At 37.4% G+C, this 18,852-nt stretch overlaps 1 pseudogene; it reads left to right on the top strand.

Annotated features, from left to right (window-relative positions):
• Nucleotides 1-2,383: 2,383 nt before the first annotated feature.
• Nucleotides 2,384-3,817, top strand: LOC110542465 (histone deacetylase 1-like; annotated as a pseudogene).
• Nucleotides 3,818-18,852: the final 15,035 nt, after the last annotated feature.

The following is an 18,852-nucleotide window of genomic DNA, read 5'->3' as shown; positions in this document are numbered from 1 at the left end:
CTATTCTACTCCAGTTCCTTTCATGTCCATCCAACCTTTCTCAAATTCATGACCTCTTCTTAATTATTATTGTTTACACACAGAAACACACACAGACATATAGGCACACACACATCCTACTTAATCTATTTAGTGTTCCTCATATGTATTTATATATATATTTACTGGCCACCTTGGATTGGATAACTGGTCCTGGAGGTCATTGCAGGAGAAAACCTGTTACTCCTCTCTCAACCATCACTGATTGCTGAAAATTCTGCCTCTAGGTAGGGAGCTTTATGATATTTTCCCCATCTACATTGGCAAGTCAGCTTGTGTTCTTCTTATGAAAGTCTTGTTTAATTAACCACTTTGTTGAAGTTTTATAGGCGCAGCATGCACTGGGAGCTTAGTCTTATTGTCTCTTACCACCAGCATTATTGAATTTTTTTTTTCCTGAGTCTTTAATGTGATGGTTCTGTTAAAGAGTATAATCTAGGGTAGTATACGTGATCACTTATTCTGTGCCTTTGGGTGAATTTTCGGTCTCTTTAATACTATTCAACCACTGAAAATATATAGGAAGAAATTTGAAAGGAAGAAATATGAAAAGGAAGAAATTTCTTCACTGAGGGGTGACAGGCTACCTTTACTTTGAATACAAAAGTAAGCATTTGCAATACAGCTAGAGACAATATTACTTTAGGACAATGAAAGTAGTTGGTTCTCCTGTTTGTTTTATGATCTCTCTAGAACAAATGATAGTGTTGGGGAGGAAGAGATTGCTCAGCTATTCTTATCCCTTATTAGTCTGTTTTACGTTTTATTTTAGAACTTGTAATATAATTACAACATCTTGGCCTTCTCTTTCCTCCCTCCATCACCTCCTACACAGCCCTCTATATTTTCCTTTAAATTCATGGCCTTGTTCTCACTGTCATGGCCTCTATGTTTGTGTGTGCCTGTGAGCGTGCATGTATGTGTGTGTATGTATTATTAAGTATAAATTGCTCAGTACATAGTGTTTATTTCTTGGGGATTCCACTTCTCCAGCTTTCACTTGTTCTCAGTGGTCTTTAGTATTGTTTGCAGGCTTGAGGCCTCCAGGGATTTTTTCCTATATATTTTAGCATGTCCATAAATGTCCTTGTTCACCTCACATTGACTGTCAAGTTGGTGACAATCTTGTGGCTTAGCTTCTGCTATTACTATGAAAAACAACATTATAGCAAATTCCCTGATGCTCTGGCACTTTCTCTTCACCCTATGTTCTGCACACTTATCTGTAGGAATAAAGACACACACACATGTATGTATGTATATGTATGTATTGTTTATAGTTATGCTAGTTTGTTAAATTATTGGTTGTAGATTCTCCTCTAATATCTATGACTTAACTAGAACTGTGTAGGTAGCTATATTTCCAGAACCACGGCATGGTTTCCCTCCTGATGGGCAGTTCCTTAAGTTCCAATTGGAGAACTCTTGGTCACCACCTAGTTATGTTGGACATCACTCCACCTTAACTATTGTCAATGCTGGTTGTTTATGTGATTCATAATTGTATGCATAAATATGCAAATTGTTTTCTTTTAGTTTATTTACTTTACATCCCAAGGGTGCCCCCTCCCATTCTTCCTTCCAGCCTCTCCTTTCCTTCCTTCTCTCTTTTCTTTAGCCTTCTCCCAAGAAAAAAGACCCCCCCCTTATTAACATCAAGTCACATCAAGACAGAGCATATCTTCATCCCCTGAGGCCAGACAAGGAAGTGCTGCCGTGGGGAAGCAATCCAAAAGCAGGTAACAGAGTCCATGTCAGAAAAAGAGCCCCCCCCCCAACTTTCCAGGCACCCGATATGAAGAGCAGGTCACCAGTCGGCTACATGTGTCCAGATCATGCATGCTCTTAGCTGATATCTCAGTCTCTGAAAGCATCCATGGGACTGGGTAAGTTGTCTCTATTGGTCTTGTTGTGAGGTTCCTGTCCCCTCTATGTCATTCCCCTGACACTTCCATAGGACCCCTGGAGCTCTGCCCCATGCTTGGCTGCAAGTCCAGCATCTGTGTAGATCCACTGCTGCCTAGAACCTTCCAGAAAACAGTCAGGTCAGGCTCCTGTCTGCAAGCATAGCAGAGTATCATGATTACTGCCAGGGGCTGGCTCTCTGCACATGGCTCTCTGCCATGGGGTGGGTCTCAGATTGGGCCACTTATTGTTTGGACTTTCCATCAATCTCTATTCCTTCTTTATCCCTGTACTTGTAGGCAGGCTAATTTTGGATCACAGCTTTTGTCGGTGGGTTGTTCCCCTTCTTCCACTAATGAAGTGAGAATGGTCGAGTTTGTCTTGTTGATCTTCAAGATTATTTCTCTTATCTTAAGATGTTCTCCAGGCAGTGAGCAAAATGGCATAGGCTCAGGGCACCAAGAAGAAAGTCTGTTACTACTGGGAAGGGGATGTTGGAAACTACTATTATGGACAAGGCCACCCAATGAAACCTCACCCAATCTGCTTCACACAACTTGCTGCTTAACTATGGTCTCTGCTGAAAAAAAGTGGAGATATATTGTCCTCACAAAGCCAGTGCTGAGGAGATGACCAAGTACCACAGTGATGACTATGTTAAATCCTTACATTCCATTTTCCCATAGAACATGTCTGAGTACAGCAAGCAGATGCAGAGGTTTAACGTTGGTGAGGACTCCCTAGTATTTGATGGCTTGTTTGAGTTCCTTCAGTTGTCTACTGGTGTCTCTCCGGCAAGTGCTGTGAAACATAATAAGTAGCAGACAGACATTGCTGTGAACTGGGCTGGAGGCCTGCATCATGCAAAGAAGTCTGAAGCATCTGGCTTATGTTAAGCCGATGATATCGTCTTGGCCATCCTGGAACTGCTAAAGTGTCATCAAAGGGTGACATTGATTGACATAGATATTCAGCATGGTTACGGCATGGAAGATGCCTTCTATAGCACAGACCAGGTCATGCCTGTCCTTTCGTAAATACGGAGAGTACCTCCCAGGAAGTGAGGACTTATGGGATATTGGGGCTGGCAAGGGCAAGTACTATGCTGTTGACTACTTGCTCTGAGATAGAATCAATGATGAGTCCTCTGAAGCCATTTTAAAGGCAGTCATGTCCAAGGTAATGGAGATGTTTCACTCTAGTGCAGTGGCCTTACAGCGTGGCTCAGATTCCCCGAATGGGGATGGGTAACATTGCTTCAGTCTGACCATCAAAGGGCATGCCAGCTGTCTGGAATTAGTTAAGAGTTTCAACATGTCTATGCTAATGCTGGCTGGAGGTGGCTGTACCATCCATAATGTCGCTCCTTGCTGGACTTACAAAACAGCTGTGGCCCTGGACACAGAGCCCTAATGAGCTACTATATGGTGACTACTTTGTACTGGATTTCGAGCTTCACATGAGCCCTTCTAATGTGACTAAACAGAACACTAATGAGTACCCGGAAAAGATCAAGTAGCGACTTTTTGAGAACTTGAGAATGCTGCCCCATGCTCCTGGAGTCCAAATGCAGGCAACACCCGAGGATGACATCCCAGAGAAGAGTGGTGATGAGGACGAAGAACACCCTGAGAAATGTATCTCCCCCTGCTCCTCTGACAAACGAATTGCCTGTGAAGAAAAATTATCTGATTCAGACGAGGAGGAAGAAGATGGTCACAAGAACTCATCTAACTTCAAAAAAGCCAAAGAGCCACAACAGAAGATGAAAAAGAGAAAGATCCAGAAGAGAAAAAACGAAGTCACAGAAAAGAAAATTAAGGAGGAGAAGCCAGAAGTTAAAGGGATCAAAGAAGAGGTCAAGTTGGCCTAACCAAGATCTACAGCTCAGACTTCCCCCACATTCCTCACTTTTATATTTTATATTTTCTAGTTCATATTTTTATTACATTTTATATTTTCTATTCCACTGAGTATTTATGTAAAATATATTAAATATAATGTCCCCAGAGGACTAGATAGGAACCAGGGAACAGAGCTCAGGACAGTGATGCTGGGATAACTCTTACTTTGCCCATCACTCCCAGGTTTTAGTTGTGAACCATGTGTGGTCTGAGTGGAAAAAAACAAAACAGAAGGCAAAATCCTGAACTGCCAAGTGCCTGTTTAGGAGCTGTTAAGATGCTCTTATTAAGCTTTCTGGAGAGGGTGACTGGATTTCTGGGACCCTTTATTCAGGCTTAGATAATGTCAGCCATTTTTAGATTTGTTATGTTTATACATTCCCACTGGTCTCAGCCAAGCAGAAAAACTTAACACTGCCCTGTCTTCCCCTGGTTCTACAGGTGGAGGTTGTCAGCATAGCTTTGTTTTCGAGATATTTTCATTTTTTTGTAACTCTTTGTAGAAAATCAGCACGTCTTTAAAAAAAGATACTCTCAAAGTAAACAAAGCACTGGGCTAGGAATGAAAAGAGAAGCCACCAATATGAGACACATACTATGATAAAGTCAGTTGTAAGGTGGAGTTGGGATTCATTTTAACACAGAGATCGTCTTCACTGTTGTGTTTCAGTATTGCTTATTTTCAGAAAACTGTGTGTAGAAAACCCGAATTCCCTATCCTTGGAATAGATGAATTCATTGCTTGTGCATTTCTTATGAGATTTGGTAGTAGCCTGGATCCCTCAGCACCATTCCCCTTAGCATCCTTAATTACACAAAATGACCTTGTCTTGAAACCTCCTCGGGTGTTCTGGACAACTGGCAGTTATGATTTCTTATGTGCTTGTCAGATATTTCACATTTTCCAAACACTAGAAAAATATGCAAGTATTCTAATATCTGTTTGACTGTCTCTTACTGGACGTAGGAAAGGAATAGATAAGGAAACCGTTCTTCCAAAAATTAGACTCTTAACAACAGGACTTATCCCATCACACAAACACACTCACATACACACACATCCACATTCATGTACACATTACCAAGCATGGAATTCTGATAATAAGGAGAAGCTCTGTCATTACACAGAAGATTCTTTTTAGGTTTTATGGTATGAATTTGGTGCTATACCAGTGTGTGGATGCCTTCTCCAATAACTGCTTCTGTGTAACAATACATATAATAACAATAAAAAAAATCTGTGTTTATGCACTGCATTGTCTATAACTTGTGTATTCGTGAAGTTCATGCTTTTGTTTTGTTTGTATGTATATGTATTGTTTCATTGTATGCATATGCATTTTATGTATATTAATTGTGCTCCAAAAAAATGGACAACCTAAACTCTAGGACCTATAAGTATAAACCTACTTGAGAATGACAATATTTCTGATGTAATTTCTTAATATAAAGTCATATTATAATAGGAAAGGAGATACTTCTGCATCACACTGTCCTTGTGGAAGGATGTGTTTGTAGAGGGAAGACAGCAATAGATAAGAGAACAGACAAAAGTGCTGCTGCTGTAGCTGCATGATCCTCAAGTCCTCAAAAGCTAGAAGAGAAGAGGCTGCAGAGGAGCAAAAACCCTGCTAACAACTTGATTTTGAGTGAGTATCCTCTATGAAAATCAGGAGGACAGATTTCTGTTGTTTCATATCCTTCACTTTATGTTATTTGGATCTTAGCATCATGGTGATGTATCTGAAGTCTATGGGAAGTGGTCATCTCGAGAGAAAGTTACTATGAGTTATCTTCAAGAAAATATTCCACCGGTTATATCTATACAAATTTAGAATGATTTGGAAACAATGTTTATTAAAAAGTAAAATATGTTTGATTCTACTGTGTGTGTAGCCTAGTTATGACTAAGACATTTATTCTTATGAAATTGTGTTATGAGACACCCTTGTAGAAATAAACTGGAAAATTTTAGAAGATAGATACAAAGATAGATTGGGCAAAAGAGAGAAGAGGAAGGGCATCAGGGGAGAAGACAAGATTGGCAGTATAGGATGAGGTTTGTTAGCCTTGTCCTTAAACATCTGTAGTGCCTGGTCTATAGTCATTATTCAGTTCAAGCATCCTCAAAGGAACATTTCCTGTAATCTTTCAGTTCTACAGTTCTTCAGAGTTGTTGATCAGATAAATCCCAAGTATATAAATCAGAAGACAATAAAAGGTAGCATATAATTAAATTGTAAACTGAAGTTTTCTATTAAAGGTAATTGAACAATGCATCATTGTTTTTCACTTGGACACAGTTATACCTGTTATAAAATTGAGTCTATACAAATAGTGAAGGTTTGTAAATGAGGTCTTTGCTGAAAAGTGTTGTACCGCTGAAAAACGGTTCCTTAATGGCATTTTAATTACAAATGGATACAAATTGCCATGTGTGACAAAATGTTAATATCAACCAAACAATGAAAATGTCTTCTCTGCTACATTGCCTGATATTAAGAGGAAATAACCACACTGAACAGCCAGCAAGATCATCAGGTCTCATGCTCTAACATTCGCTGAATGAAGGGCGTGTTGTTTTCTTAAATAAATTAGTTTTCCTGCTTATAATTTCAGTTTAACATCAGCCTTATTCTGATAGTTTAAGAAGAAATTTTAACTCATCAGTCATATGTGTACTGTGCTGATTTAAAATTCATGGCAAATGTGAAGCTACACATTTTGAACAAATATGATGCACAGTAATATTTTATACTACGAAGTTGTCTAATTGTGTCTCTGAATTAATTTATCTGTGCACTAGTTACCAAAAGAATTAACTTTATTAAATATGGAAATAAAATATTTAAAAAAGCAAATATTGATTTAAAATATTTTAACCTCATTTCACTAATATTATACAAAAGAAACTGGTAAATGACTTATAGTCTTACTACTTACTCTCATTTTACGAATAAAAACTAGCACTTTAATAATATATATGTTGAAAAGCATCACAAATAATGTTTAATTATTAAAATTATTTTCCTAGTAGCTAATAACATTATTGTCATAAAAGGACATTAAGCCTGAACATTTTAGTTAAATAGCCTTAAAGCAAAACAAATCTTCTAAAAGTATATTCAAACTTCTTGTCACTTATGTTTAAATAGAGTGTGTTAAATATTTTCTTACTATAATTAAAAATAAGCATTTTAATATTAGTGAACACATATTAAACAACAATAAAAAAAACATCTTTACTTCATTTTTGTAAAGCATACCAGGGAAGCCTTATAGTTTTGCTCTCATTTCAATAACTAAATATGTGATATTCAAAAGAGTTCACGTTTTATTTCTGTGTCCTTAATGATAAAAGATCAGGAATCCACAAAATTTAATTTGTAAATGATATTTTAAAAACTACATAGCACAGAAAATAATTTTATATTAAAAAGAGACATTTTTTATCAATACTTTTCCATTTTTTATCAATGCTTAAAAAAGAGAATAAGCAATATTTTAAGTAACTTAAAATGTGATGCTCTTTTTTCTTTGTCTCATAAATGCCAAACAGTGAAATGATTTACTTTTTCAAGTTATTATATCCCAATTGATCTTCCAAGCAACGGACTTATTATCTGATTATAAAGATATGCACATTCATCAAAACCTAGAACCATCTGTCTCAATTCTACTTAATTTCATTATCATTCATCATTTAGACAGTGAGCTTATGACATAAGCCGCTACCAACGAGTAATTCTATACTTATTATCACTTTAGACCATGCACAGGCAGCCATCAGTCAACTCCTATTAGTCTACTTTAGAATTAAAATAATACCACTGAGTAGCCAGTCATCACTAATATGTGCAGGAAAGATTTCTTATGTGCTTTGAAAAAAATGTAAGGGTATGAGTTCTGTTTTTCAATGAGATATTTATATTTAGAGTTTATAAATTCTTGAAATGAGAGCAATAACTTAGTCATATATATATATATATATCAAATGTTTATTGGATAAAAAATTTAAATGTTAAGAAAGAAGCATATTTGATGATGGGTGAGAGATAAACAGGCCAATAATGAATTCTGAGAGAGGGAGAGTAAGCCTTGTCCAGGAACAAGTGCCTTGATATGTTATCCAGTCCCAAGTAGTCAGCCCAAAATATATTCACATATGAGCAATACTAGATGAACTCAGTAGATTTGTTTTATATATGTACATATATATGTATATATATATGTATATATATATATATATATATATATATATAGAGAGAGAGAGAGAGAGAGAGAGAGATGATAGGTGGTAGGTAGACAGGTAGATAGATAGATAGTATATACATACATATGAATATATTTGAGTATGTGCATGTGTGCATGTGTGTGTGCCAGTGTATAAGGTGTAACAGCGAAATTTAAAGACTATGAAGGCATCCATTTGAAAAGGATTTTAGTAGAGGGACATGGATGGAGTTTTGGAGAAGAAAAAAGGAGAAAATTATGTGAGTACAGTACTCATATTTTAACAAATTTATATATTTATATACACATGTATATGTATAAATATAAATTTAAAAGAACACACAATTAAAAATAGTCCGTGGAGGATGTGGGATGTCTTTCTATCCTCCTTACAATAATATAAAAAAAATGATAAGCTTACATGTACCAGAAGAAATTGATTTCCTTTTTATTCAGAAAAATTGCATACATCTCTGGCTAGAAAGCAAGCATCAGGTAAAAGTATTTTAAAATATGATAACTGATCTTATTGATGATAATGTATACAATACATTAAATATTAGCTGTATATATTTGTTTTTCATGACAAGGTTTCTCTGGATATCAAGCTCTAGCTGGTCTCAACCCTTCGTAGACTAGACTGACCTCAAAGAGATCCACCTGCCTCTGCCACAGAAGTGCTGGGATTAAAGGTGTGCACTTAGCTTTACTCTGTATTTTTAACACTACCAAATATGGCACTACAATTGAAGATCAAGTTGTTTTTTTTTTTTTTTTTAAGATAATTTCTTGATGATTGACAATGGGCAGACATTGACTATCAAAATTATTGACATTCCAACTAGCAGGTTGGAAACACAGAACCCAGAAGTAGTGAAAAAAGAGGGATTTGGGATATATACTTAGGTACTGGATAGCAATAAACCAATTCAGTGTACCACAAAATATACAATTATTGGATATTTAGACCTTCTTTCTAATGCTTTCAAAACTGAGGTTAGACGTCCCTAGTCACTATAAAGGGAGTACATGGCAGGAAAGAATTTTCCCTGTGACTTGAGGCAGTGTGAATGGACTCAAGCCAATAGGAAGCCTGTGTTGCTTAAGGGAACCTATCAAACATAAAAAAGGACTTATGGTTATTTGTCCCCAAAGTAATGACAAGTGATGAATATAAACATTAAGAGGGTGAGAGCAATACTTTGACACTGTTGCTAAGGGATTTTATGATGTCAAGATTGATGAAAGGAAATAAGGAAGCTGTACCTTTAATTTAATGTCTTCATTACTTTTAGAAAATAAAATTAGGAATTATGTTGATAGCAGAGGGCTGTAAATATTAGGGAAGTTATAATAAGAAGATCCACCTGTACCACTCCTAGGCATATGCCCAAAAGATGGCCCACCATTCAAGAAGGACATTTGCTCAACTATGTTCATAGCAGCTTTGTTCAAAATAGCCAGAATCTGGAAACAACCCAGATATCCCTCAATGAAGGAATGGATACAGAAGTGTGGTAACATTTACAAAATGGAGTACTACTCAGCAATTAAAAACAAGGAAATCTAGGGTTTTTAAGTGAGCCATTAGGGTGCTTGAATGAGCTGTCTCTAATTTCTTCTTGAAGGCACTTAGTGCTATGAACTTTCCTCTTAGCACTGCTTTCATTGTGTCCCACAAGTTCAGGTATGTTGTGTCTTCATTTTCATTGATTTCTAGAAAGACTTTAATTTCTTTCTTTATTTCTTCCCTGACCCAGCTGTCATTTAGTAACAAGTTGTTCAGTTTCCATGTGTGTGTAGGCTTTTTGTTATTTCTGTTATTGTTGAGGTCCAGCTTTATTCCATGGTGATCAGACAAGATACATGGGATTATTTCAATCTTCTTGTATCTGTTGAGGCTTGCTTTGTGCTGGTTTCCGCCTTCCACCTTCCCGATGGTGAGTGCTCTCTGTCACAAACAATTCCACATTTGGCTAAGGCCGAGGATCTGGCTTGCTTCCATGTATGTGGACCTATCTGCATTGCACACGTGGCACGCCTGGGTTGGCTACCCAGAGGCTATTTAAGCTGTGGGCTGGCTTTCCCCAGGGTCCGAGGATTGTTCAAGGTTCCTGAATAAACTGCATTGAAAAAAAAAAAAAACAAAGAAATCATTGAATTTGCAGGCAAATGGTGGGATCTAGGAAAGATCACCCTGAGTGAGTAACCCAGAAGCAGAAACACACACATATGCTATACAGTCACACACACACACACACACACACACACACACACACACACACACATATATATAAATTAGCCATGCATATTAACCATTTAATATAGGATAAACGTAATAAAATATACAGTCCTAAAGAAGTTAAACAACAAGGATGACCCTAGGGAAGAGGCTAGGGTCTTCAGAAGGGCAAACAGGATAGACATTGGAAGTAGGAAAAGACAAGGAACAGGACAGGAGCCTTCCACAGAGGACCTCTGAAAGACTCAACCCACTAGGGTATCAAAGGAAATACTGAAACTCATAGACAAACTTTGGACTGAGTGCCCAAATCCTTATGGAAGAAGAGGTAGGTAGAAAGACCTGGAGGGGACAGGAACTTCACAAGGAGAACAAAAAACAAAACAAAACAAAACAAAACAAAAACCTAGGCTGGGGTTGGGAGACCTGCAGAGACCTATACTCCAAGTAAGGACCAGGCATGGAAATGATCTAGACCCCCTGTTCAAAGGAATCCCATTGGCTGCCCAGTTTCCAAGTGGGTTCCCTAGAAAGGGGATCAGGAGTTGGCTCTTTGCACCACCCGCTAGCATGTTCGATCTTGCCAGCCCTCAGAGAAAGATGATTCAGCCAGCCTTGATGAGACCTGATAAGCTAGGGTCAGATAGAAGGGGAGGAGGACCTCCCCCATCAGGGGACTAGGGAAAGGGCATAGGGGAAGAAGAGGGAGTGTGGGTGGAACTGTGAGGAGATGAGGGAGGGGGCTGCAGTGGGAGACAAAGTGAATAAATTGTAATATATAAATATATAAATAAAAAAGAGACATGCAAAATAGGGAACAGATTTCTCTTTTCCAAACAGAACAAAACAATGAAATTGTTTATTTTTTAAGATTTATTAATCTAAGCAGACAAAAAATTATCAATAATGAGAAAGGCTTAAACTCTCATAAGTTTGAGTGTTGATTCTTTCATTATATAACATGCAGTGTTTGGAGGATGACATGTGTAGGAGACTGAGTCTTTTCAAGACACTAGTGAATATATGATCACAGAAGTTTATTTAATTTTTAAATTTATTTTATTTATTTACATTACATGAAAAGGCTGCCCCCTTTCACCTCTTCTCCCAGTCTACTCCCTTTCCCTCTTCCCCTCTCCCTCCCTCCTCACCTCCCAGAATAAGAAAGCTCTTCCCCAATCATCCTTGCCCTGCCCCAATAGTCTAATCAGGACTGAGTAAATACTCATCCCCTGAGAACAGGCAAGGCAGCCCTGCCAGGGGGAAGTGATCCAGAAGCAGGCAATAGAGACCATGTCAGAAACAGCCCAACCCCTTCCACTCAGCAGGCACCTCATATGAAGACCAGGCAGCCTACATGTGTGCAGGGGACCTAGGTCCAGCTCATGTATGCTGTTTAGTTGATGCTCAGTGTCTGAAAGTCCCCGTGGGACTGTGTTAGTTGTCTCTGTTGGTCTTCCTGAAAGGTTCCTGTCCCCTCCATGTTCTTCCCACAAGCTTCCACAGGACCCCAAGAGTTCTGTCCCAAAGCTTGGCTACAAGACCCAGCATCTGTTCAGATCTGCTGCTTGCTGCAGCCTGTAAGAGCCAATGTTAGCAACTTAACAGCTCACCTGAAAGCTTAAGGGAAAAAAAGGAAGCAAACACACCCAAGAGCAGTTGATGGCAAGAAATAATCAAACTCAGGGCTGAAATCAATAACCTAGAAACAAAGAGAACAATACAGAGAATCAACAAAGAGCTGTTTTTTTTTTTCTTTTTCCTTTTAGAAAATCAATGAGCTAGACAAACCCTTAGCCAAAATAACTAAAAGACAGTAGGAGAGTATCCCCATTCAAAATCAGAAATGAAAAGACAGATTTAACAACAGACACCGAGAAAATCCAAGGTTTTATTTCTTTAAATTTATTTTCAATTTTTATGTCTAGTTGACATAAAATGTTCTACTACTTTCTCCTATTTGTTTCAATGTTCCTGGTCTGTTTAATTCTTTGGTAGATTAAGCTGTCCAAGAAATAAAAACCAAACAATTCTTGACAAATGGGAAAACAACTCAGCAGAGTTTCATCTTTTTGCATACATTTGTCATTTCTTAGAAAATTTAATTTATTGAAGCTGTTGTATGCTTTTCTTTATGTGTTTTCTAGATTTCTAGTATGTATATTCCAAAATGATACTCAGCTTGACAGTGGATTAGTCTGTTCAATTATGAAGGTGAATCTTGGAGAGCTACCTGTATCAACTGCCTTCTGCCAGCTCCCGGTTCTGACGGAAAGAGCTGGCATGACTGAACATAGAAGAATACTATCAAAATATATTTACAGTTAAGTTTTTAAATAATAAAAATATAAAAGAGAAGTCTTCTACATTTTATGGAAATCTATAGTATTTCTTAACAAAAATAAAATGATCAACTTTAGAGTAATTGAGTTATTCATAGCTAAGAGTTTTTCTTAACTAGGGAAGAAATTGTGATAACATTAGAATCCATATCATGTCTGGTAAGATGAATTCAGCTTATAAAGTCACAGAATCCAAACTAGTATTTTCTCATCCTCTGCTCTTTGCTAAATATACTCTAAGGTTCCACTAAAAGTCTCATTAGATATGCCTTCAATACTATTAAAATAGTTGCTTCTAACTTAATGACTGTACAACGTACTGTATTTAAGGATTTTATAATATGATATGAAATATATGCTAAATAATATTACACACATACAATAAACATGAGTGTTTAGTTTTACCTGAATTTTATGGACTCTATTGGATGTCACACATCAAGCTGGATAAATTAACCTGCATGTGTTTTAAAATGTAACACAGATCATGCAAAGTGACCAACAGTATCATGAATAATAACAATTTATTATTGTCACAAACTATTAAAATTTTTTAAATTACTTTATTATTTTTTATTTTTATTAATTACAGTTTGTTTGAAAGGGTTAGGCTAACTTTGTAACCTATATGTCTTCTAAAGCCTATAGTTTTGAGTTTTAGGTCCAGGTTAAGCTAAAGCCTCTTAGTACCTTTCCAGAGAGTAAAGAAATGTGACCCTATCTGTGAGGACAGATATAAAAAAAGGGTAAGCAAGCAATGACCTTCACTCAGCAAAAGAAGGACCAGACCCTTGTCCTTGAGATAGCGTTTCTTAGCAACAAACCTAGACTTCTTCTGAGTAGCTTTTGACCTCCAGCCAAAAGTCTGTAGTCCCTAATCTTCAAGGATGAGCTAACCACCCCCACCTTAAATTGCAGCTGCATCCACACTTGGCAGGACTGGCCAAGCTTGAGCACCTAAGACTAACCAATTATCTTACTTTATAACTTCCTCATCCAATCCTAAATTGCCAAAACTGCAACTTCAAATTTCCCGCAATTTTTCTTTTAAAAACCTAAAGGCCTTTGTCTCCCGGTGCCACTCTTTGCTGACCGGCAGGGGTGACCCCGTTGTACAATGGTTAATAAACCTCTTGCTTTTACAATGAGTCTTGGTGTGGGGGAGTTTCTGGGAAGGGCGCGATTGAACTCCTGAGCTGTGAGACCCCAGGTCTTACATGTTCACCTTGTATCCCATCTGTATCTCCCGCCCTCCTCCCTTCTCAACCCCACCCTCCCTTCCTCTTCTCAACCCATGCTCCTCCCCAAGTCCACTGAAAAGGGAGGTCTTCCTCCCCTTCCTTCTGATCCTAGTCTATCAGGTCTCAGCAGGAGTGGCTACATTGTCTTCCTCTGTGGCCTGGTAAGGCTGCTCATCCCTGAGGGGTAGGTGATCACAGAGCAGGCCAATCAGTTCATATCAGAGGCAGTTCCTGTTCCCTTTACTATGTAACCCTCTTGGATACTGAACTTCCATGGGCTACCTCTGTGCAGGGGTTCTAGGTTTTCTCCATCAATGGTCCTTGGTTGGAGTATCAGTCATAAGCTTAATTAGATATACAGGTTCCATCAGTCTTTCTGCCTCTATATCCCATTCTCCCATGTTTTCTCCTAAATTATTCCCAACTTGACTGGATCTGGAAGCAACTAAAATAGAAATTTCTTGGAAATTCTGTATTTTCTTGACCACATTATTTGAAGTAGGAATGCCCACAATAAATGCTGTTAGCACTTTCTGGGGACCACCCAGATAAAAGGATTTTGGTAGAAAAGAGCTTTGCCTTTACATCTGCTTGCCTTCACTCATGAGGATGAGTTCATCCTTTTCTGAAGCGCTCTTTCACAGGTATTACATACTTCTTAAGGCTTTGAAAGTACAATGATGATCAATAGCTGGCCATGAACCCTCTCTACCTCAGGACCAGATAGAAGCTCTGGGGATATCCAGCCTTGCAGACTGAGAAAAGGGAGGATTTTTCACCTCTCCAGTGGGAGACAGGCATTGTTGGGCCATCACTCCACATAATTTAAGTCAATGCAGAAAGTCCCCTTTAAAAGTTTGTATTTATTCTATCAGTTCAATTTATTTTCAGAACTCTGACACAGTTTACTCTAGGCCTTTTTCGTAATATCTTGCCAAAAGAATTAAGCAATAGGTCACAGAAACCAGGAAATCATGAAATTTGCAAGCAAATGAGAAGATCTAGAAAAGATCATCTTGTGTGAGGTATCCCAGAAGGAGAAAGACACACAGAGTATATACTCACTTATAAGTGGATACTAAACCTATAATTTTGGATAAACATACTATGTTGTATAAGTTTTTAATATTTACTATTTTTTTATCTTCTAGTAAAGCTTGCTGTTAATCTTAAACAGCTATATAACCAAATCACCACAGAGAGACTGGGTTTTTAGTTATCCTAGAACACAATGCTGGGCAATATTTACTCCCTCCTAAGCCTCCAAACCCTCAGTTTCCTAACATTTAGATTTCCCACATTTTACTTGCTTTTTGTGAAATCTTAGGTCTGGTTCATGCTCCACTTCCTCCAAGCTCTCCCCTCCAGCTCTGCTCTCTTCGCTCTCTCTCCTCGCACTCATCTCCTGCCTTCTGGCTCCTCCCCTCTTTCCTGTCCTCTGGCTCCTCCCATTGCACAACATTGTATCTAGTTGCTTTTTTTTTCCTGTTTACACAAGAGTTGAGACAGGATGCTTATAATGAGTATCACAATGCATTAACCGGATTGAAACCAGAGAGTTCGGGGTGGGAAATCAGCATTTGAATTAACAAGGGTAAGGCATACGCATTTAAAAAAAAAAAAAAAAAAAAAAAAAAAAAACATTATACCAACAATACTAAAATCTTTACATGTAAAGAAGCTAAACAATTATCAGTCTCAGGAAAGACCTCTCTGCTGGGGAGGGGCATGCATGCAGAGGGTGTAGGAAGGGAGGCATTGGGACAGGAGGAGGAAGGGAATCACAGGGGGGATACAAAGTGAATAAAGTGTAATTAATAAAGAATTAAAAATAATTTTAATAAAAGCTTAACAAGGAGGATCCTGGGTAAGATGATCAATCCTTACTCAGAAAGACAAACGGGATGAACATTGGAAGAAGGAGAAAACAAGAAACAGGATAGGAGCCTACCATAGAGGGCCTCTGAAAGACTCTATTCAGCAATGTATCAAAGAAGATGCTGAGACTCATAGCCAAACTTTGGGAAGAGTGCAGGGAATCTTATGAAAGAAGGGGGAGATAGAAAGACCTGGAGGGATCAGGAACTCCACAAGGAGAGCAACAGAACCAAAATATCTGGGCACAGGAGTCTTATCTGAGACTGATACTCCAACCAAGGACCATGTATGGATATAACCTAGAACCCCTGCTTAGATGTAGCCCATGGCAGCTCAGTATCCAAGTGACTTCGCTAGCAAGGGGAACAGGGATTGTCTCTGACATGAACGCAGTGGCTGGCTCTTTGACCAACTCCACCCTGCCCCCAACTTGTAATGGAGGAGCATCCTTGCCAGGCCATAGAAGAGGACATTGCTGCCAATCCTTATGAGACCTGATAAGCTAGGGTCAGATTGTAGGGGAGAAGGACCTCCTCTCTATCTGTGGATTTGGAGAGGGGCATGGGAGGAGAAGAGGGAGGAAGGGTGGGATTGGGAGGGAATGATGGAGGGGTCTACAAAAAAGGGAAGGAGGGAGCTGGAATATAAAGCAAATACAATGTAATTAATGTAAAAAAATAAAAATTTAATTTTTAAAGAAAGAATTAAGCAATAGATTTTGGAGGGAAAAATCATACCTTGATTATATCAGCTATTTCTTCTACAGCTACAGATTTGGTAGAAACCCTTCTATATCCCTTTGACTTTCTTCTCTGCAGTTTGCTCTTCTTCATTTCCTGCTTTTCAAACTTGACCACTGGAATAGAAGATGTTTTATGTTATAGAACAGTCTCCATCCTACCATGATGGTCTACTCTCACATAGATTTTTCAAATTAACTCACTACAGAGGAGTTTTTCCTTTCTGTTCATTGTTTATGTTACACAGACCACATTCAGAACAGTGCTCATACCTGGATTTTTATTTAGTGTGGTCTTTCTTTCTTTCTTTCTTTCTTTCTTTCTTTCTTTCTTTCTTTCTTTTTTCTTTCTTTCCTTCCTTTCTTCCCTCATTCTTTCTTTCTCCCTTCCTTTCTTTCTTTCCTTCTTTTTTCTTCTCTCTTTCTTTTTCTGTCCCTCTTTCCTTCTTTCTCTCCCTTTTTCTTTCTTTCCTAGTTATAGTCACACATGCTCTTACCAGCATTATTGAGGCCGGACTACTCATGCAGCTGCACTATGCCTTATGTCAAGAGAAAATGTCTTGTGCAAGGCATGACCCATTCTCATATACCTTCAATGTGACATGCATATCGTTCTGTTTGCTTTCAGTTGGAAGAAAGATGACTGTGGTTTTTACAAGGATTTTTTTTTTTTTTTTTATAGACAGGACTTTATTTACACACTTGTTTCTTTGTCTTTTGATTTTTAGGCCTGTGGTAATGCCTCTTAAATGCAGAAACCTACTAAGATAAGTTTTGATTAAATCATTTTATCATTGCCCAAATTTACTAATATAAAGTATTTGAACTTTACAAAAGGGTGTCGAAATATTATTTAATAAAGGTGTTTTACTTTTCTTCATCTTTGAATTTGATTCCCAGCAGTATATTTGGCATCGCTGAAAGTCTTTTCCTTATTTTATCCTGTCTCTCTCTCCCGCTCTGTGTTCTGTGTGTGCATGTGTGTATACACATATGCTCATTTGTGTGAGTATGAGTTGCATGCCATGTGGATCTTTGTCATCCCATCCACCTTGTTGAGGGACTGTTTTTGGTTTGGTTTGGCTTGGTTTTGATCAATGCATATTCAAAGTTAGCAGGCCTGAAAGTCCAGGGATTTTCTTTTCTTTGACTCTCTTCTTACAATGGGAGTCTTGTGGTTACATATGTGTGTGAACTTGCCCTACTTTAAATGGATTCTGGAAATCTGAACTTTACTATTTATGCAGAACTTTTTTTCCCCCACTGACTGGTATCCATACCACCATTTTGTAAAAGTTATAATTTTGAATGTCTTTTTATCTATAAAGAGGCATTAGAAAATGGTAAACTTACCATTATTTAATAGCACTTGTACTAAGTAATATAATAATATTATTTTAGGGATTCTGAGAAACTATATTGCTCTCATATTTATTCTCTAAATTCATTTGCATTACAAATCATCATATATTTACCTCTTGAATCATGTCCTTACTTTAAAAACTATAATATATTTACATATCTTTAAAATCTTCTTAGAAGTATCTCACTAAATAGATTTCCAATATCACTTTAAAAGTTATTAATAATTTTCTTCATTAAATTCCATTAATCTTACAATTTTTGTTAAAAGAAAAGAATTATTTGAAATTTGATTCACTCTCTTCAATAGATATTCATTGTAGAGTTAAGTTGAACATGAATTTAATAATGAAATTTAAAATTTTTTCATGATATATTTTAAAATCTTAAATAATTTATGAATGTATGCTATTTGTTATTTTGCATGGCATAACTTTGAAAGACTATTATTACAAAATCAAATATGAAATTTATTGATTCAGCAAAAATATTAATAAATCTAGAATCTATGCTTTCAAAATATATATTCAATTAAAAATTTATGAATCCCCATATGTATCTATGTATATGTGAATTCTCTCTATTGAATCAAAGACATTAAAAATGAATGCATACAAATATAACTAGACTTTGTATGTTGAGTGTTATGATGGATAGGTTGAAACATTTCTGCACTAAAATATTTAAGTAAATAGACTATCTACCAAAACTCTAGTGCCAGCTGTAGGAGAACTTTGTTTGTTGGTTAGTATCAGTCTAAAACCTCCCCAAACTATTTAGTCCATTATTATTTGCTTTGCTTGATCCCAGAACTTGAAGTGAAGATCACAATGTACTCCAGACAGAGGGCATAGAGTAATCCAGGTGTTAGAAGCTTCCTCCCTGAGGACTAGCTCTCATAGTATCTGAAGGGGCCATAAAATATTCTAAGCAAGAAAAGGAATCAATAGTTCTGCTCATTTGTAAA

This window comes from Meriones unguiculatus, chromosome 3 (assembly GCF_030254825.1).
Source record: "Meriones unguiculatus strain TT.TT164.6M chromosome 3, Bangor_MerUng_6.1, whole genome shotgun sequence".
Lineage (NCBI taxonomy): Eukaryota > Metazoa > Chordata > Mammalia > Rodentia > Muridae > Meriones > Meriones unguiculatus.
The sequence above is the reverse complement of the archived record's forward strand: the minus strand, read 5'-3'. Positions and strand labels throughout refer to the sequence as shown.